Raw genomic sequence first — 16,137 nt, forward strand, 5'->3', positions numbered from 1 at the left:
AGATACAAACAGGGTTAAGGCAAGACATTGCAGGTGATGATTTGGACAATATTTTTTTTAAGATTACTTTTTCTTTTCTTTTTTTCATTTAATGTTTTCATATTAAAAGGAGGCATTTTATTTTTTCCCTCGAGGGGATTTTGGATATCTTGTTCAGTTTTTGAATACATTTGCTTAATACTTTTACTATGCCGGTACGTGAATGATTGACCTTTTTTGGTGTCTATCCAAAACATTTTCAATCAATATCTAAAGGCAGAATGATCATGTTCCTTTATTCCATGTTCCATTCCAAGGCAATTTCCAAGGCAAACACCAGGCATTGTTACTTTAAAAAACACAACACACACATTTCTAGTACTTTTTTCATTTCAATACCATACTGGTATTATTTATTAACACCCAGCCCTATTTTTGAATAAGTACATCTGTAAATGAGTCAGATTTTACCTTGTTTTTGTGTGTCCGAAAATCAATGCGTTTTCAGCTTTCAAAATATTGTTAAAGAGGGGGTATTATGCTTTTTGTTCTTATAACTCCTTAAGCTTGTCTGACTGAAAGTGTCACCTATGACCTTTCATTGGTGACTGCGTCCAACAGTATTCAGTCCTTAAAGAGGGGGTATTATGCTTTTTTCAGTCACATAGCACCAGTCTATAGCTCACTACAATGATGACCAAACCTTCTGTTGGTCTGTAAATGCAGTAAATTAGAAGAACTGCCTTGTATAAAATGTCTCTCTCAAAATGGCTGTAGTGAATGTCTTGAAATAGGCCTCTGTCTCTTTAAGAACCTCTGACCCTTTCCGACACGCCCCCTCCACACGCTGTCTGTGGCATCAGTGGGGAGGGGGCTCTGCTGGGGAGCAGTGGTTGGTTACTCGGCTGGTGACGAAAGCTCGGAGGCGTCTCCAGGAGGTGGGGGCGTTCCTAGGAGGACTCAGGCAAACCTATCCCTAAAATGGCCGCCATCAGAGTTTTTACATATTACTCAAAAATACGTGAATGTGCCAAGGCAACACTTCAGGCATGTTTTTAATGAGGGAATGACATAATAACATGATGTAAAGCTTGAAAAAGTCGATTTTGCATAATACCCCCCTTTAAAGGGACTAGATGCAAGTTGGTAATTTCATGCTCACAACTGCCACCTCAGGTCCCGAAGTAACAACTTTCTGAGTGACAGCGCAGGATTTTAGAGGCAGTTGTGGTGAATAAGTCTGAGCTCACTCTACACATTAGGACATGGCTGGAACATGGGGATGAAAAGTCTTTGTTTTAATATGTTTAAACTCCGTATAGTCCCTTTAAGTATAAGCCCGGGTACATTTGGTGTCTGTAGGTGGAGATGTTGTAAGAAAAATAAATTAATAATAATAAAAATGAGAAAAAAGCTATAAAGTTTAATTTTGCATTTAAATCTATCCCGAAACAATCAATCAGTGCCATATTTACACAGCTCATTGTGAATATCAGGCAAAAGTTAGTTGTATCCATGTGACTGTTCATATATTAACAGAGCAAACTTGCCCTTCAGATAAAATTACATGTTGAACGCTGTGAGCGAAGTTACCAATTGTGTCTTTATTGTGGGGACATTTAGACATGAAAAGAGACACACAGTTAACAAGGAAACCAGACTAGAACGCTCTGTGAATGTGTTGTCTGTCCACTGTCTCGTAATGATGACTAATGCAATCAAATAAAGTACAGCACGAAAGGTTTTTGTCCGTCTTGATTTCTCTGCCTCTGCCTTGTGTTGTGGTAAAAGCGCTCATAATTCAACAAGTCTAAATAATGGCCTTGTCATTAGTGCAGTGATGATGGGAAGCCGAATTGCATGCTAAAAATGTGAGTGATTGCCGGACACTAGCACGCAAGCGAGACACGCCATAGTTGCGAGCCAGTGACTGTTCATATCGAAGTTAAAATTGATGATCATAAGAAAACGCTCGACCATCTGCGCCATTGTTGCCCCAAATGTTCTGCAATTTGACTTTAAAAGAGACATATGCAGCTTTAAACCATCTTTTGTTTTTGAACAGATTGTTAGATTTAGCCGTTTCTTCTTCTACGGTGTCAGCACTTCATTCTGTACTTCCTGGATGCTAAAACCAAAAAACTGTCCTCCACATTTTTAAAGCCCATAATCCAACATTATATTGGTTCTGAGCTGTTCTGCTCAAAGTGTGTTCATCAGAGCGTGCTGAAGCTGTAAACTATGCTGTAAATCCAAACTGAAAGTTAGCTTTTAACAAGTTCTTCCAACGGCTGCCAGCAGGAGGAGCCCCGGTCAAAGTGTTCACCAGCTCTTTCACTTGTATTTCATTTAAAGGATCTATATCATGCTATTTTAGCCATTCCAAAGTTAAGTATAGGCATTTATATGATATATTGTACCTCTACCACTCTGGAGCACTCATTTTTGTGATAAATATAAGTGTTTTCTGGAGGTATTTTTCAAACCTGGAAGACACAACGCTTCGATTCAGTTAACTCCGCCCCCTCTCTCCACACATACAATTTGACCGTAATATAAATAAACAGCAATAAGTGGAGTTACTTCACGATGCAGTTATAAGGAGTTGACATCTGCAACACAGCTTCATAAATGGCTAACACACATGCTAATATGCTAACACACAAGCTTACACGTGTTTGGATTGACTCACCACTCTGGTCCATCGCTGTTTACATTATGGGACTCGAGTTGGTTATAAAAGTTAATCCACTTTGATTCTGGCAAAGGTTCACCAAACATCCATCAAGAGATAGTCACACTATTTTGGTGAAAGTCGCCGAATCCCGGAGAGAAAAAACAACTTCTGACGAGTGGCCTCTTCTTTAGGAAGGTTGAATAAAGTCCTTGTAGCCAAACGCGAGACATAGTTTCAGAATATAAAATATCTAATATCAATGCTGAGGCACCCAAAATAACATTTTGAAGTCTATTTTAAAGCCTCAAAAGCATATGTCCAATTCATGGGAGACTATACTTCATTGTCCCCTTGGGAAACTTGTCCTCTGCCTTTGACCCATCCTTCAGTTCCGCCGGGGGTGACCTGTCAGGAGTGTAGCTTTGTCTTGTCTTATTTTGCTTTTACTTATTTCATGTTAAAGGCACAACAAGTTCTTACTTCCTTCAAATACGTCTCCATATTGTGTAAATGAATCTCCATCTTTGTTATTTCCGCATGTTTGGCAGGTCTCAAACACCTCTTCCTGGACGGTGACGAACTGTGAACACTCCCCTCTCGCCCTGAAGCCTTTATGGACGATGAATGAACGCACACATCACAAGTTCACAGTTGGTCTTTCATGTCACTCTCCTCTCAGCTATTATTGCCCCAATTAAGTTGATTGTGCTAATGTGTAAAGTGGACCGGTGCCATTAAAACCGAAGGGGTGTTGTTTTTACGGCGGCCCTCGAATCCATCATCGGGAAATCTGTGACATCACTTCAGCTCTGGAAACAGAATAAAGGACAAAATTATGGAATTTGACTCATTACTGGCAGCGGTGAGCGGATACCCCAATTACAACTGTATCCTGACCATTAAATGAGTAAATATTATTCAAATGGCGGTCGCAGTGAGGTAGGGAATAGCTTTTTTTCAGAAAGATTTGAAGGGTGATTGGGCTGAGGAGAGAGAGCAGAAACGAAAGATGTCGTTTTCAGCAATCAAAACACAACAGAATGGCTTTAGATATTCTCAAAATAGCAGTAGGAGCAGTAATTCTGACAAAAAAAATAAGATAACGAGGCCGATCTCCTGTTTGAATATGAGGTGAATGAGGAGGCGAGCGCGCAGTTGGAGAAAATCAAAAGGAGCAAAGTTGAAAAGTGAATTCGCAAAGTGTCAACAGCGCTCAGAGTGGGAGGTCGCCTCGGGGGAAGGTTGCCTAATAACACAAGGGGAAAATTCAGCAGCTCTTTCAACGGAAATCCTCACCATACGTCTCTCGGCTGCTGCGAGAAAACAAAACAGGAACGGCAGAAGTGAGTGTGGAGCGGCCGTGCAGGCTTGGTTTACATGAAGAAGCAGTTTCGGTCTTAATATTTCAAATCTAGCTCCATTTAAGCCTTGGTTTGACACGATTTGATAGGATAATTGACAGGATGACAAGCTATTTTTAAGGTTAAAGGGATATTTCAGGATTTTTGATATAGGCCCTCATTTCCTGGTTATCCAGAGTGTTGCTGATTTCTGGAGATATTTTTTTCTTAAATTCATGCAGTCCTTATATTTGCAGAGCTTAGTGGCGCTAGGCTAGTGCATGTCTACGGTATCAGCTAGCCTGCATTCAAAACAGTCTGACCGGCTCCACAGAGCACCTGAGGCAAATCACTTATAACGCCAGACTAACCATATAAATGTCTGTGTCGATAGAGTAAATGTAACTATTTCGCATTCAAAATAACTTATATTTGAGCAGCATCAGCTTCGTGGATGTATGAGCTAAGTAGCTTGAAGTAGCAAGGTCAGCTATACTCCAAAACCCAAAATGCAGAAAAACTGGCTTCTTTTATAGACAATCTTATAGAATGAAATGCCCCTTTACACTTTTTTTGTTTTTGTTTTAATAATGTGAATTTATACAACATATAACCTGCCCCATGTTCTTTTAAAAAAAAAAAAAAAATCTTTAATATGTGCACTGAACATAGTGAGGTCATTACGCTGTACCTTTTTTGTTTGTATTTGAATAAAATAAAGTAAATAATAATAATAAAAAGAAAAAAAAGTTATTGCTCCAAAAAGTATTCTATATAAGTGATTTGCCTCAGGTACTCTGTGGAGCGGGTCAGACTGTTTTTAATGCAGGCTAGCTGATACCATAGACATGCACTAGCCTAGCACTAGCCTAGCGCCACTAAGCTCTTCAAATATAAGGACTGCATGAATTTAAGAAAAAAAAAATCTCCAGAAATCAGCAACACTCTGGATAACTAGGAAATGAGGCCCTATGTCAAAAATCCTGAAACATCCCTTTAAGGTCTTCATTTGTCGTTATCCGTTGTTGGACTCTATTGTTGAGCCACAAAATCGCTTCAACGACTTCTTCTCGCCGTCATGGTCGATTCCAATCCCTTTTGTTTTGATCCACCAGAGCACTTATGACTCCCTCACAACATCCCGCCTCTGTTTTGCCAAATGGCGGTGTTATTTTTGCGAATCGCCGTCTCGAGTGTCCGTAAGCGCGGCCATTATGCTTATCTTCAGTCAGTGCCTCGCGGTCTGCCCATTTTCCTGTTAGCCGGAGTGGGCTGTTGGCAGCGCAGCGGGGGCAGTAAAGCCAGCGTTTGGGGGGGGTTTCTTTTGATACAGTAAACCTGAACTCTGACGCCCTCACTCAGCGCCTCGTCCTGAAGACAACCACATGTGCGAGAGATCAAGGAGCGCAATAGACGCAGCCCGATGTACGACGTGTTTAAGGGCCAAGAGTCAACGACCTGAAATGGAAAACGAACACTGCGAGAGAAAGTCTTTTGGACACTTTGTCGTAAAGGTATTCGGCCTGTTTTGTTTAAAAGAATGTAGTTATCGGAAACCCTCGCGAACTTGACAAGCTCCTCATATGCAGCACCAGTTATTCATTCACTCTGTCAGACTTTAGTGAGGTTCGTCTGATCTGGGGCAAATTGACAGAAATGTGACGCGCCAACTGCCTTTCCAGCCATCGGCGATCGCATCCACTCTGAGACATGTTCACAAGCAATAAGGGTACCCAAGGACAGACTCGACCCAGGTTTGAGTCAGTCGGCTCTCTATCAACTGTTGAGTGTCCTGCCAACAGTGGGGAGAAAAGAATTTCCCCAAAAAAGCAGCATTATGGTTGAAAAGATGATGCCAACATTGATTGGAGTGAAGGCAAAGTAAAAAGGAGTCCGGGAAAACAAGCGTTTCCTGGTTTCAAGGGTTGAAAGAGAACGTAAACTGTTGAAGGACTATTATTATTATGATTGTCAAACAGTGCCATCAGTCGAAGAATTCCCTCATGTGCGACCTTAGAGCGCTCCCTGCAGGACATCCGGAAGTTCAGCATGAGCCTGGCACCGAGCGAATGGAACGCGCCGCATTGTTGGATGGGTCGGGCCACTTCATTTGAACTCAATGATGTGTGCTCCGTGTTGTAGAGCGTCCCACCGAGAAAGCAGAACAGAAGATAAATCAAGATGGCGGTTGTTGCGGCAAGTAGTGAGAACTTTTTGTTCATGTGTTCAAGCTCAAATACGGCTGAAGAAAATCTGGCCATATAAAAGCTTCACGGATACAGTGGGGATATTGTGGAGTGGCTCATTTAAATACTTGACTAAAGATATCCTGACAAGACTTAGGAGGAGGAATATCATTGTCATATCCAAATGTTTACAAAATAAAAGGTATGACTAGAAATACTTAAAAAATATAATAAAAAACATGGTAAGGCAGGGGTAGGCAAGTTTGCTCGGTGGAGGGCCGGTTTTCTTCATCGTTAAAAGACCAAGGGCCGGACCCTCCGATTGAAGCAATTGAAGTAAAGCATCACTTTCTACATAGGCCAGTGTTGTACGTCATATACACTGTAAAAATGTCCATCTTAAATGAGATAAATTACTTAAATCACTTGAATAAAGGTTTTTTTTATGTAAAATTTGAGTCAGTTTGAACTAATCTAAGATCAGATGAAAACGCTAATGTCAATGGAACAAATAGAAATCCCACTGGAAACAGACAAATTAACTTTTACTGTAAAAAAATATTTATTATTCACTTGAAATTATACAAAATAATCTGAATTAAGAAAAAAATTGTTCCATTGGCAAGAATAGGTTTTATCTGCTCTGAGGCCAGACCAAATCCACTCAATCTTTAGATTTAATCTCTTAATTCAAGTAGATTTAAGTCATTTCTACCTATAGATCAGTGGTTCTCAACCTTTTGGAGCTGCGACCCCCATTATAACAGTTAAAGGGGTTCGTGACCCCCGCCCTGGTCACACCGTGAGAAATCGGAACATTAGCCTCCATAATTCTTAAAAAACAAAGAAAATAACAAATGGCTAAAATAAAATTCATCAAATTACGAACATATAATGGCACTCTGGTAAAATAGCACACACATGCAACAGTAAAATATTATAATATATGTTAATAAAAAGATGTATGTTTTATCTACATGATCTGGCGACCCCCCAAATTTGTCTCGTGACCCCCTTGAGGGTCCCGACCCCCAGGTTGAGAACCACTGCTATAGATGAGTGTTCTTTTAGGATTATGGCCTAAAGGGTGCTCTGCCAAGACATTTTAAGGAATTGACCGTATTGTTCACATTTCTAGAGTACTTTAACAGGCATTTGATCTCTGATTTGGGTCATAATATTTCTCAAAATCATCTGGAGGGCCAGAGTTTGGTGATGGAGGGCCGGTTTTGGCCCCCGGGCCTGGCGTTGCCTAACCCTGTGGTAAGGTATGACTCCATGTTAGTTTTAAGTCATTAAAGTCATCACTGTTGCAGAAAGGTAACTTGTGGGCATGACATTTTCTCACCATCTTCGCACAAGTCTCCAGTGCACTGTAAACCCGTCCATCTGCCGAGAGAACCTCCACGATCCTTAGCCTCCTTGTTCTTTTTCTTTCTCTCATTTTTTTTTACGCCATCCGACTGTCCAGGATAAACACTGCGGACTCAGACCCTCCACCTCGCCGCAGCAGTTAACGCCAACCTTCCATGACACTCCGCTACGCTGCGCCCCGGCCACTGGACACCTTTTACAGCCCCCCCGATGCCTCGCCTCCCCCCCCTCCCCCCCACACCCCCCCATAGGAACTGTTAACACCGGCAACTTCATCTTTTTTTTGACTTTTTTACGTAACGGAAGTCTCCTCAACCAATCTTTTCATGGACCCGAGACCAGAAAAGCAAAAGTTTTAGAGTGGGCAAACACGAAATCCAAACAACAAAAAATAAACTCCGCTCGGCGCCGACCACATCATAAAATCGAGTATTTATGCAGGATTTGTGGGTCTTAAAACGTTTGGGTAATTTGAAACGTGTTCTAAGGCTTCGCAGTGTAAATACGAGGGGGCCCGTACAGTAGTGGCATTAATCGCGAGCATGAAAGATTGAGAAGGCGGAGATATGAACGGCCTAAATATTAAACTGAGCCGATACAACTCAGGGCTTGAGACCTAGATGACTGTCGGCCTGCAGTTGTTCATTCATAGAAATGTGGGATGTGAGAGGCTTTGCTTCGAAACACACTTTTGGAAACATATGGGCTGGTTTATTTCAGTTCTTCAGGCTAAGCTCCATTAAACCATACAATGTAATGCATACTGTATATTCCCTTGTCCATTTGTATTCCAGTGGAGTGTTGTGTTCAAAATGTAGCCAAAACACACTCTACCTTGTCTGAGTAGGTTTCCTCCGGGTACTCCGGTTTCCCCCTACCACTAAAAACATGTACAATAGGCCAGGATGAATAAGAGTGTGATTGAGAGGCTACAACCTGGTGTGGCTTGTTCATTACCATGCACGGTCCCTGCCAAATAAACCAACAAACTAAACTTTGCTTTAGGTCAGGGGTGTCAAACCCATTTTGCGTCGTGGGCCGAAATTCAGCTCCCATGTTTTCCCAATACTACTGAGGAAACTTTTTTTTAGTAAATTAATAAAATAGTGCTGATTTGGTCAAAAGCCTGACAGGACTGTAACCTAATAATAATTGTTAGAGAATAAACAATGGTGTTGGAGAGGATAGATGAAGAATAGGCAGCAGTCTGGATGTCTTATACAGGAGAAGTTTATTTACCATCAGTGTGGGACCCGGAGACATGAACTCGAGACATTGCTCTAGTCCTACCATTCAAGTCTGTCTATGCTTCCACAGAAAAGGGCGTCATACTGATGCGCAAGCAAAACAATCAGTGGCTGAGAGTCTGAGCACCACAGTCAAGGCTATGACAGAGATAGCCTTGACAACTTTACAGCTTGACCCAGTATGATAAATAGTGATTTAATGTTATCCTCTGACAGTATTGCACTTTACAAGCCTGTGTCACAAGTTTCTACCTTGTAGTCATTATTCACTCACTCCACACTTGGTGGTGGAAACCTATCCTTGTAGCCACAGTCACCCTAGGGCAGACTGGCTATTTACCACGTGGCTATAATGCGTTGTTTATATCCTGATCTCTTATTATGTTAGTGCCCTCTGCTGGACAAGTGTGGAATTATATCCTTTTTTTTTTTTTTTGACAATTTAAGCTGCCCCCTAGTGACTGGAGTGAGCATTCTGATTATTTCTCCGCGGGCTGGATCACGATCTGGCCCGCAGACTTTGTATTTGGCACCTGTGCTTAAAGTAGTAATCATTGTGTAAAAGTAGCGTTTGAGATGGTGTTTGTGGTTTATACTGTTCATATCTAGTGGCCACCTCGTCATTTAATATCTTAATTTATGACCATGAAAAACTGTCAAATCAACAGGCCGTACTTTCTACAGGGACTGGCTTCTCCATTGTTTGTTTGCACGTGGAAAGATTTTTGGAATCTTGCAAATAATCTTGCAAATCGGCGCAAATAACTGACCACTCCTGGCAGCCAAATTTAGGCCTATACTGCAGAGCTGCTGTCAAGAATTTTGATGGGTCCCTTCACCCTCGCCCTTATCAGGTTCACCAACTCTCGAATTGTTTTTGGATTGGGGTTTACCGCACGCTGTGCACTCTGGTCGGCCTTTGGAGAAACAAAGCTTTGTCTTTTTTATGTCGGTCTATTTCATGAGAACACCATTTTCAATCCCCTCCAACCATACATCACTTTTCATACAGTCGTGTCTCGTGAAGCGTGAAAACAAATAACATCGTTCACCTGTAGCACATGGGAGCGCGCTGACACGACACCGCTCTCTGGCAAAGTTTTGAAGCCCGTTGTTTTTCTTCCGCTCGGGACAGTAAATCCAGTTGGGAGAAACGCGCTGACCACTCCTTCGCCTTTTATTTGACGTGCAGATAATGTCCGTGAATGAAAGGAATCCACTTTTTTTTTCACAGACCTTTAGAAATCTCTGGTTTATTTGACTTTTTACACACCCTTTCCGTGTTCCCTATCCTTCCTCCCATCTATTATTTGAAGACAGGGGGCCCCAAGTCGGCGGTAAATCTCCGCTCGGTATCTGTCCATCAGTTCTCGTAAAAAGTCTAATTGTCCTTGTAAGAAATAGGATCCTCTTTACCTGTAAAATGTTTTTTTCGGGTGGTGAAGATCCTCGTAAATAACGCGTCGCCAAGTTCGAGTCGCGGGAAGCCGTCTTGTTTCGATCACGCTCGGAGACGGGCGATGTGACGCGTGATTGCTACAATGTGGATGTGTTTTCTGGAATCAGAAGCAGAAAAAGCCGTGCGAGCGTCTGTGCGCGTAATGCATCGCGACCTGCGGTACGACGGTGGGGTTGATTGCCTCCACCTGTTCCGTGGGCGCCGCATGTAATCTGGTTTATGTTTCCCTTTGGTATGCAAAGCGTGGGCAAATTTCCATATGCCCACCGCTAAGTGTTGAAATGGTTTTACAAGAGACCATATGTGGACAATACGATGGACGTAGCTCATAAACGCTCAGCTGTCGAGGACTTCTCTCCGTCATGGCGGAGGCTTTCAGAGTCAGCAATTGGTTTGTTGAGGTGTTGACGTTTGGCCTCTCTTCGTAGAGGCTTCTTCGCACTCTTCTGATCGAACTTAATTAACACACAGGCTTCAACTGTGGTAGAAAGGAGTCTGTCGTGATGACGAGACTGACACTTGGGCAAACTGATGGGCGAGCACCTTGATGGCAAATGCGAGTGTGGAGAGGTGGAGACTGTGAGACACGCTCTTGTCTTAAATCATCAGCTCAATCCTGACAGATGGTCCAAAATGGAATCAAGTTTTCAAATATCTACAACGCAATAAACTGTTTAAAGGAGGAAGCACTACGCCATAGTTGCAGTTCCTTAGCTCAGTACGAGTTTGTCACCGAAGTGTCAACCAAAGTGTTGGGAGAACCTGGATTACTTGTTCATAGTTGACCCCAGAAACTTTAGTACCCAGAGAAAGCTGATGAAGATACATGGACAGTTTGCATAACACAAAAAAAACAGAAAAGTCCGGGAACGGGATCCTGGAACCATGCCAACTACTGAATGAGTTTTACTGTGCATTGATTATTCTTTACATCCTTACTATTTATATTGATCCTATGATTATATTTATTATTATGTGATTATATTTGAGCACCTGAATGATCCTGGGGGCTCTGTTGTCGGGGGCTTCGTGCCCCTGGTAGGGTCTCCCATGGCAAACAGGTCCAAGGTCACAGGTCAGACAAAGAGTGGTTCAGAAGCCCCTCATGAAGGACCAACAGGCCCGGTTTGAACCATGGCCATCCTTCTGTGGACCCACCACCTGCAGGAGGAGCCATAAGGGGCTGGTGCAATATGATTTGGGCAACTCCAAGAACTGCCCCCACGACCCGGAAACGGACAAGTGGAAGAAAATTGATTGGATGGATGGATGATTATATTTCAGATAAGTAGATTAACAGTTGTGACAACAAGGGTGATCCTTAATTTTATTTTGAAAATTGTAAAGCCAAAAAGAAACCACTGTTCCCAACTTGCATTTTTAAAAGTCATTCAAATCCAGAAGATGGCAGTGCAGAGCTACTCCCACACTGTGACAAGTTGACAGCCTTACAGCCATTCAACAACATTCCAGGTTTTCTCATTCACAACAACAGCCTCGATTTCCGGGAGAGAACTTACATCAACATTCTGTTCCTCAATCTAAAAAGACTGCATCGTTCGGGCCGGAACTTGGAAACGTCATCCGCACAGAACCCTCGCATGGGTTGCGTTCATCAGTAGCTCATCCTGTCTGTTAGTAATTGTCGTGCTTCCATAGGCTTCCATCACTGAACCCGAATGCCTTCAGTCTGACATTTATTAACAGAGCAGACGGACCATCAGATTATTGTGAACATATGGGCCCGGAGACGCATGTTCGCCATTAACTCTGCATCTATTCTGCGCCCGCATGGCCATAACATAACAGTGGCTCAGGGGGTGAACGCATTCGCATCCATGCACATCGAAAGGTCAGCGGATTGAATTCAAAACTGGCTATGGTTGTGTCCTTGAGCAAGAAACTTCACTCACCTTGATTTGTAGTGGTGACAGAGATCGGCAGCTTTTATTAACGTGCCAGGCTTTTGTAAAGTGAAATGCGGTTCTGGTTTGACAAAGCTCGGCAAAGGATGTTCAAATCATCAGACACGACGACTCGATTTCCCCTTGATCATCATCTAAGAGGGCCATAAGAAATAAATAAACAGCTTTTATTATCGTGGAAAAGTCTTGTGTGGAAAACGGCACCCTGGCTGAACAGTCCCGGCAAATATGTGTTGCTTCTAATGCCTGAAACAGAAGTGCGTTCGATTTTAAAGCCCCCACATGGACTAACCTGGAAATGGAGTGAGTATTCCACGACACTTGATGACCTTTTCAAAGCAGGAGTCGAAAATAAAGTGCTTTTTACAGCTTCAATTCCCATTTCTACAGCCCCGGCCGTGCTCCCGGTGAGGCCATGCATGTTGCTCTACATTTCATTTCACTTTCAACACAAATAATGGCAAAGCGCTGAAAGAAGCTCGGGTTGTCAGTCACGTTTACGCTTCCTGCCTGCTGGGGGGATGTGAGCGCGCTCAGTAGCACTCTCTCCTGACTCCCAATAACCTGTGAGCTCCAATAGGAAAAACACATTAATACTGTATAGGTACTGACAGGAGAATGGATAACACATACAGGAGATGGGGGCTGACATTACCTCATTGTAATAAAAACAACATTATTCTTGCTAAGTGAGATTCCATCCTCACGCTGTGGACACCGGTTTGCGGTGACGGACGTCCCGCGCTCACGGCTGCACTGGCCGGCGTGAACTAGTATTAGGACCATTCAGAAATGGATTAGTTGAACTGTGGGAAGAACTCAAACTTCCTTAACACTTAAATATATGATTTTGGGGTTGTTTCTTAGTCTAAAACGAAGATGGCCAGTGCTAGTACAAATGGAACTTCTCTTACTTATGGCTCATGCCTGCTCAGACCATTAGTAACGCTTCGTGATGGGATTTATGGCTCGTCAATGGGAGCCAAATCGCTCTTTTAAAAGAGCTGTTCAAAAGTCACACGTTTATTTCAGAAGCCAGGCTGTCTAAGATGTCATTTGGTCAAAAAGGGACGTCTTTCGATTGAAATGACTCAAGTTACTACTTTTTAAATGTGGGTTATGTAACAAAATCTTAGCCCTGTACCAGATTTATACTAGTCTAATCATAAAACGTTTGTATCAATTTCATGAGCTTGCAGGCTAGAGTTATTGTTAGCATTTCTGTAACAGAGACACTGAAAAGTGACTCTGACCGTTGTGAAAAGTGTTTGTAAACTCATCCCAGTGACGAGCTGGGATGTTAGAACTGTGTGAGGAAAGTAAGGAACTAACCGTATAATTTACTAGTTCCCTCTTTCACTGTTTGTAAACAAAAAATCAGGTACAGGGCCTTTAAAGGAACAGGCCACCGTTTGTACATACCCATATATGTTCTTACCTGAGCTTTGACGAGTTGATGCGTACCTGTCTGGTCTTTGTGCGTGCACTCAGTCACGCACAGAGACCAAAGATGTTGTTAGCATTTGGGCTCTCCCAGGATATTCCAATAGCTCCAAACGGGGGTGAAGTTGAAAGCGACCAAGCTCTTCCACGTTACGCACAAAGACCAGACAGGTACGCATCAACTCGTCAGGCAGAACATATCTCAGTGTGGAAAAACGGTGGCCTGTTCCTTTAAGAAAAACAGGCTATAAGTTCCTTTCCAAGTTTGGCGCATCAAGCTTTCTCTCATTGTTTCTGATCTTCCCGTCTGCTGTTTTCTAGTGTTTGCTCAGTTACATTTGTGAACTGAAAAAAACTAACTTTTCAAAATTGAGATCCGGCTCAAATCGTTGACGTCAAAGAGACGTTCAAAAGGATCCGATTTGGTCACGAACATCACGACGTCATGATCACACGTCCAACATTTTTACTACTGAGTCCAGATGACAGCTTAAAGGGGCTAGACGCAAGTTAGTCATTTTATACTCACTACTGCCACCTCACGTCATATGTGTAACTGCACCTTCTATATTAAGCTCGTGCATGACGGCAATTCGGGCCGAAGCAACACCGTTTTAAGTGACAGTCCAGGATTTTAGAGGCAGTTGTGGTGAACAGGTCTGGGCTCATTCTACACATTAGGACATTGTTGGAACATGTAGGGGGAGGAAAATACTTAATTCTAACATTTTTAAACTCCGTATAGTCCCTTTAAGAACCTTTGTTCAACCAGCACCACATCTGTACAAATCTGCAAATCTGTACATTCCAGCACGTTTTTCACTACAATGGCATTTGTGTTAAACGTATCCTTCATTTTTAAAACGAGGACGTCCAATCCAGGCTATGGATGTCTTGCCCAAGGACACAACAACATAATAGTGTGAAGCGGAGCTCGAGCTATGTTATGTAAGTGAATAGAATCTACCATTTCAGGTGTGGTTGACTATGTAACTTTAAATTGTCATCTAGTGTCTTCTATCAGACAAAAAAAAGACAGTAATTGTACAGTAGTTACACACAGCATAATGCTACTAAGTGAGTTACATCTAGTCTAGTCAAAAGCCCTCAAATCAAGAATAATATTCAGAAATCAAGTCTATCTTTTAGTTATTAGGTTCCTTCCAGTTTCTACTATAGAAAACCGAGACGCATGATTTAAAAGTAGGGGTGTGTTTCTTTTTGTTGCACATAATATGACTTGCATCTGCGCTCTGACAGATACTCTCATTATAATTTCATTAATCACAAAAGTCTGACATTCTGCACTCCTTCAAAAGAGAAACGCCAGGAGAAAGGCGATCTTTGTTTCATATCCGCCCGCGCTTCCTCTTCCAAACCGCCGAACAGGAGAGCGCACACATGATCTCCATTCACAAACTCCACTGGCACCGGCGTCGGAAGGCCCGTCCGTATTGTCTTAAGATATGAGCCAGATCATCGGGAGCGTGCTTGCGTTTTTTTTTTTTTTCCCTGTCGACCGGGGGATGGGGTGGAAAAGACATGCTGGTCCATTTAATGCTGCTGAAAAGTATATGCTCATCTTTTGTCCGCTCCATTTGAACATTAAACATAAATGGAACGCATACCTCAAATTTTAAATGTTGGATTTGAGATGGAAAGTCCTGCAATGTTTCTTAACCGCAACACTTCAGTCTTTGTTTGGACAATCTATAGAAGCCAACCACAAATTTGCTGAAATAACCACTGCGGGTCAATTTGAATTCATCCTTCTATTTCCACAAGCATTTATGATACAAAAATGCAGCCTGCAAAATCCTCTCAAGCCAAATATGTGTTTTGTAATGCACTCTGTCAATACTTATGGTCAGATAGCAGAAAACTAAATTGCCTGGCTGAGGCCTTATGGTTTCCCGTTCATACTTTTCGTAATTTTGTATCTCAATCTTGTGGGTTTGGACGCGTGTAAAACCACATAGCATTTTTTTTTTTTTTTTGCCGTTTTAGTATTTCAACCTGGATAGACTCAAACAGAGACAAAAGCAGCGATTAGAAAGATTTATTGACATGTGTGTTTTTGGCGATCAGACCCTGGCAGTAAACATCGATATATAGATTAAAGTTGCATATGGATGGGTAGGTTAGCGTTTGGGATGTCTTCTCCCGAAGCCTGGACACTGGTGGTGGTATGGGAGACCGGTGAAGGATGTAGCAGTGTGAAGCAGTGGACAGAAGTGGCGGTGAATGGGGTGGAGGTGGGTCGCAGCACAGTTGGGAAGCAGATGAGCCATGAACGCGAGAGCTTAAATGTGGTACCGAGGATTGGCTGCGACGAAGGTGTGGCTATTCGCTGATGGAAGTGTGACCCTTGCAGACGTAATCATTAGCTGGAGGTAAGAGACGCTGAAATGAGTCTTCCAGGTTGAATTCACGCGAAGGTTTCAGAAGCTATGCAATGCAAGTGAGCGGTCAGAAAGTCCGTGTTCAGTTTAAAATCTTGGTGCTCA

The sequence above is a fragment of the Gobius niger genome, assembly GCF_951799975.1.
Source record: "Gobius niger genome assembly, chromosome: 19".
Lineage (NCBI taxonomy): Eukaryota > Metazoa > Chordata > Actinopteri > Gobiiformes > Gobiidae > Gobius > Gobius niger.